This window comes from Mustela erminea, chromosome X (assembly GCF_009829155.1).
Source record: "Mustela erminea isolate mMusErm1 chromosome X, mMusErm1.Pri, whole genome shotgun sequence".
Taxonomy (NCBI): domain Eukaryota; kingdom Metazoa; phylum Chordata; class Mammalia; order Carnivora; family Mustelidae; genus Mustela; species Mustela erminea.
Genome location: NC_045635.1, coordinates 39642973 through 39648972, shown reverse-complemented (window position 1 = coordinate 39648972; position 6000 = coordinate 39642973). Strand labels below are relative to the sequence as shown.

The 6000-nt window shown below is 44.0% G+C and overlaps 1 long non-coding RNA gene across 1 annotated transcript in view; it reads right to left on the bottom strand.

Annotated features, from left to right (window-relative positions):
* Positions 1–1878: 1878 nt before the first annotated feature.
* The window catches only part of LOC116582923, a 59349-nt gene continuing 55227 nt past the window's right edge, over positions 1879–6000 (bottom strand). The window contains exons 2-3 of the long non-coding RNA XR_004282559.1: positions 3746–4005; positions 1879–2004 (exon numbers count right to left, since the gene is read on the bottom strand). This is a non-coding gene — a long non-coding RNA (uncharacterized LOC116582923). The remainder of the gene's footprint in view (positions 2005–3745; positions 4006–6000) is intronic.

Genomic DNA, 6000 nt, shown 5'->3' with positions numbered 1-6000 from the left:
CCCATTGCAGGGCTTCATCCCAGGACTCTAAGATCAGGCAGACACTTAACCCAGGCACCCCAGGAATTTTAACAAATGCAGGTTTTTTGATATCCTTAAAATAATGAAACTAAAATGGGTAAGAATTTCCAGAAGCAACTAAAAGGTTGCTTTCAAACTGAGTACAAATTAGGAACATAGGACTAAATGAATAGAGAGGAAGATGATTACAGTTATTAGGACTCTACTTTGAGGCACTGCTGGTTCTCTAATGTTTGCTCTTCCAGATTAAGGAAATCATCTCTTGAGATATCTATGGCTTACAGAAATGTGACAAAGTTTTCATTTGTGAGCAAATAGAAGCATTTAACTTTTCTCTCCACCTGAACTGTCTGAAATTCAAAAGGTCTCGGTGAATTTTCTTTCTTCCAATGCAGTGATAGTCATTTGTGCAAGTTTGATAAGAATCTGTTCTCCTTGTAACAGGACACCATTGAAAACATTGGTTATTTTACCAAGGCTTTAACCAGAATGTCATATTTGAGAGAGACATGCATAGATTCAGATATGACCAGATAGCTCTAAGGAACTAAGGTTGATTTTATCAAGCCAATAGAGCCCCTTGTAACTGTTGGCCTGATACCTTGCTTACAGAGTTCCCAGCAGCCTCACCAGGTGAGGAAAGAATGTCACTTCTTGGCAGGTGCAAAAACCTCAAGATATTTTGGGGACATCAAGAAGAGGAATTTGGGGGCGCCTGGGTGGCTCAGTGGGTTAAAGCCTCTGCCTTCGGCTCAGGTCATGATCCCAGGGTCCTGGGATTGAGCCCCGCATGGGGCTTTCTGCTCTGTGGGGAGCCTGCTAACTCCTCTCTCTCTCTCTGCCTGCCTCTCTGCCTACTTGTGATCTCTGTCTGTAAAATAAATAAATAAAATCTTTAAAAAAAAAAAAAAAAAGAAGAGGAATTTGCCCAAATCTACAGGTATTGTAAGCATGTCTGATGGCAAGTATTTGGCTCAGTTCCTGGCCTTGAGAGGCTACTAGAAGTTCAGTAAAGTTTCCTTACAAAAAGTTCCAGCAAGGCAGATTTTTAAAAGATCTGTATCATCAATCACTATTCGTGCTGAGCTTATGTAAATAATTAGGCCAAGTTTGTTAAAATTGGTCTTGTTTTGCAAATGAATTAGTCTTGATTTGGCTATCTCTGGAAATACGAGTGATTTTATTTATTTATCTATTTAGAGAGAGAGAGAGAGAGAGCGTGCGCTCAAGAGTGGCAGCGGGATAGAGAGAATCTCAAGCAGGCTTTGCCCCCAGTGGGGAACCCAGCAAGGGGCTTGATCCCACAACCCCGAGATGCAACCTGAGCTGAAAAGAAGAGCCACCTGGGTGGCTCAACCCACTGAGCTACCTAGGTGCCCTGGAAATAAGGGTGATTTTTTAAAAAGACTTTATTTATTTATTTGGCAGACAGAGATCATAAGTAGGTAGAGAGAGAGGGGGAAGCAGGCTCCCCACTAAGCAGAGAGCCCAATGCAGGGCTCAATCCTGGGACCCTGAGATCATGACCTGAGCCAAAGGCAGAGGCTTAAACCACTGAGCCATCCAGGTGCCCCAATAAAGGTGATTTTAAAGAGAAAAATTATGGGGTTACCTGGCTGGCTCAGTCTGTTAAGCATCTGATTCTTGATTTCAGCTCAGGTCATGATCTCAGGGTCTTGAGCTCAGGTCCCACAGGCTCCTCACTCAGTGAGAATCTGCTTGAAATTCTCTCTCTCCCTCTCCCCTTCCCCTCTTCATGTTCTCTCTCTCTCTCTCTCTCTCTCTCTCTCTTTCAAAATAAGTAAACAAACAAAATCTTAGAGAAAAATTATGTTTCAATAACATACCTTTGTGGGTGTTAAATTCTAGTTCATCATGATTGTCTTTGAGTATTTGTTGTATGCCTAAGCTAGACAACTTGAGGTAGACTTCAGAAAAATTGCCACAGTGGCTCATGTATAGACAGTCTTCATGCTTGTTATTCTGTTGGGATAATAACAGAAACCGATGGTCATATGATTACTTAAACAGCTGGAAAATGGGATGGACTCCCCCACAGCTGTATTATTCAACTATCACCTTGGATAATTCTGTGTGGCTGGGATGAAATAATTGCTCCTTAAAAGCCAGAGTGCATCCCACTTCATGGGGTTAACTGTGGGCTTATGGAATCAATGGATGGCCCCACTTTGGACTGTATTGGATGATGCACTTGGGGATGCTCATATTCCCAGACTGGTCTCCTCTCACTTGCCAGTGATTCTTCATAATCAGAATATTGTTAAGGCTAGACATCAAAGAGGGCTTCTTGATGGTTTTATCCCTTAGGCATATTTGCCCTAGGAGCTACCTCTCTTAATGTAAAATTGCAAATAGAGGCTTTAGCCAAGCATACAGAGGTTGCCTTAAACCAAAAGCAACTCATAGTTACCCATATATTCAAAAGGTGACCCTCCAAAACCAAATGGCCTTCAATATCTTGATGGCACCTCAAGGAGGAATCAATGCTTTATTAAAAGATGATGTTATGTATATACTCCAGATTACCTCAGAAACGTGACAGGTTACCAGAAGAAAGGAATACTCAAACTTGCATTTTAAAGGATCCCTCTCTTTCCTTTTATGATTGGTTAAACCCCCAGACTGGCAGGAGACTTCAGTCAACTATCAAAGGACTCTTATTAGGGCTTCTTTTTTCCTATTCTGATTATGCTTTGCTGTTTTCTTCCATGTCTCTCCACTTGGCGCCCAGACTCCTTCACTGTCATAACTTCAAGCAAGTAGATGATCGTCTCTACTCAAGAAGATTCTCGAACTTTATCCACTCTAGATGCAACTGCCTCTGCCTTTCGTGATTCCCACATATAAATTCCCAACTGACCAGTACTGACCCAGAGGTAGGGACACCTCTATGCCCCTACTGAGCAGGTAGAAATTACAGAAGGTAAGACCCTCCATCCTCAGCAACTTTAAAGATTAAGGGGTAAAAATCATTCATAGGAGAATATAGAGGCCAATTTTAGACAACAGGCAATGTTGTCTGAGCAATGGAATAGGCTGAATACAGACAGGCCTGTCAGGTGACCCCCTGCCCCAAGATATCCATAAGCCCTAACCAACCAATGGGCTACTTACAACCAAGCACAGTTAACAAAAAAGGGAAAATGCCATATATCACTGTACATCCTCATCTTCCCTCTTTGAAAACAGCCCCCACCCACTGCCTCAATCCAGACAGTGTCTCCTCTGCTGTCTTGGCCCCCCACTTCCTTGCACAGTATTCAACCAACTTCTATCCTTTCAGTGCTCACAGCACCGGTTTCCACCTGATGGTCGCCCCACAACTGGGGGCTCTCCTCTGATTGGGAGAGAGACACTGCAATGTACATCTTGGATTCTTATATTTGTTACCCTAGTTTACCTTACCAGATTGTAGGCTTCTTAAGAGGAGGTACTGGGTCTATATCCTTAGTGCCTAAAAAGCAGGGCCTCAATAAACTCGAATACATGAATAACAAATACGGCAAATTTCCATGGCAAACCTGAGCTCTCCAGCTGCAAACCCCACACCACTACATCCCGCCACACACTGCAACCCCTGTAGTTCACTATTTTCTTTCCCCTTTCACTGCTCCAGTCATCACCCAAGTTTACTCTTCCATTCCTATTGTCTATTGCTGCATAACAGACTCCTCTAGACTTAGTGTAGAACAACAATGGTCACCTCTCGCAGTCTGGGAGTTTGACTGAGCTCAGCTTAGTAGTGTCTCACTCAGAGTCTGTAATGTAATCACAGCCAGACAGTGGTTGGAGATGAGACCATCTCAAAGGCCACTTGGCTGTCAGGTCTTCTGGGCTGCAAACACTCCCACAGCTGGGCCTCCTCAAACCTTGTTCTCTATCTCCACATGGTGTTCCCAACATGGTGGCCTCAAGGTAACCACTCTTCTTGTATGATGGCACAGAGATCCAAAGGTATGTGTCCTGAAAGAGAGAGAACCACACAGAAGCTGTATCAAATTTTCTGACTTAGATGGGGACGTAACACTTCCCACTAACAGTGGGGAATTATTATTGGCAAAAGTGCCAATTTAAGTCCTATTCCTTAGAAGCAAGTCCTTAAAGCCAGCCTACATTCAAGAGGAAGGCAGTCAGACTCTACCTCTTGACAGGAGGAGAGTCATTGAATCTGTGGACAAGTTTTCAAACCACCGACCTATCCCCTTGCCCAATCTCCCAGAGACCTTATGCCCGGACAGGTGGCAGAGGCCAATCAAATCATCTGATTCCTGAAAGCATCTTACCTCCTGCCAGCATCTTAGCTGACAACCTTCTCTCCCTGTAACCATTCAGCTAAACGAACATACAAAAGTCTTCAGAAAGCTTTTATGGAACAAGATGTCAGCACTTTCTGAGATTTTTCAGTTAACCATAGTGCAGAGAAACTCACATTCTCCCCATCACCTCATATCACAACCACTCCAGGCACACATGACGGGGGCTCAGCTGTCTTGAGTATAAAACTCTGTTGTTTTTCTTGTTTGTCATATAAATGCACACTAATTGGCTTAAGCTAGGAAGAAATAAATAATTCTATTACCACATATCAATATATACTTCAATAAGAGTAGGCTTAAAGGGACGAGAGAATGGTCCAAGATGGAATGGCCTCCAAGAATAACTTCATTTGATGTTAATTTGGTTGGATTTTTACTGCCTTCTGAGGACACCTGCTTTGTCAGCTACATCCTGACAGGACAGCGGGCTTTGTTCTTTCACCTTATAAGCACTTCAAAATATTCTTTCATTTAATCTGCCAAGGACTCACAAAGGAAAGTTCTATGCCTGCAATATAGAAATGAGGAAAATGAAGTTCCGAGAGTTGAGATCATCTCTAGATTCCTCAGCTCATACTGGCTGAGCTGAAGAGTCATTTCTAGCAGACCCTATGTTCGTGTCCTAGGGCTGCTGTAACAAGGGACCCCAAGCTGGGTGACTCAAAACAACAGAAAGATACTGTCTCACAGTTCTGGAGGCCAGAAGTCTGAAAGCCAGGTGTCGGTGGGGCCATGCTCCCTCCGGAGGCTCTAGGGGGGACTCCTTCCTCATCTTTTCCAGCTTCTGGTGGTTGCAAGTGTTCCTTGGTTTGTGGCTACATTGCTGTGAGCTCTGCCTCTGTCCTTGTATGGCTTTCTTCTCTGTGTCTGCGTCTTCTCTTCTGTCTCTCATCAGGATACTTGTCACTGGATTTAGAGCCCACCTGTAGAATCTAGGATACCCTCCCCCATCTTAAGATTTTTGAATTAAATTACATCTGCAAAGACCTTCCTTCCAAATAAAGTCACACCACACAGATTCTGGGGTTAGGACATGGGCATACCTTTTGGGGGCCACCATTTCAACTGCTTCAGACTCTTCCCCACCCATAGGCCTCATGTTCAATCATTCGCATGGTTGTTGAGGTCACTGGTGTCAATGCTGGACAGATTTAGGTGCCAGGCCTCACTCTGCCTCCTACCAGCAGCTGAGTGATTCTGGGATAGTTCATGAACCTCCCTGAGCCTTAGTTTACTTGTTTGTAAAATGGGGATGATAAGTATTTACCTCCTCATGTTGCTGAGAAAGTTAGATGAATAGATGCTGTGCTGGATGCTACCTTCCAAATTTGCCCAAGATTCAGCCACTTGTCACCACCTTCCCAGCTACCACTCTGTTTCAGGTCAGTATCATGTGCCACCTAGGTGTCTGCCACAGACCCCCACTGGCCTCACTGTTTACCCTGTCCCGCCCCTTCAATCTATTCCCCACACAGCAGCAAGTGGGATATTTAAAAATGTAAGTTAAATCACACTCCTCCTCTGCTCAGAGCCCCCACACAGCTATGGTCAGCATCAGATTTATAATCTAACCCTCTGCTACATTTCCGGCCTAGTTTCCTACCACCCTGCTCCCCTGCTTGCTCACTGAGAAACATTAGCC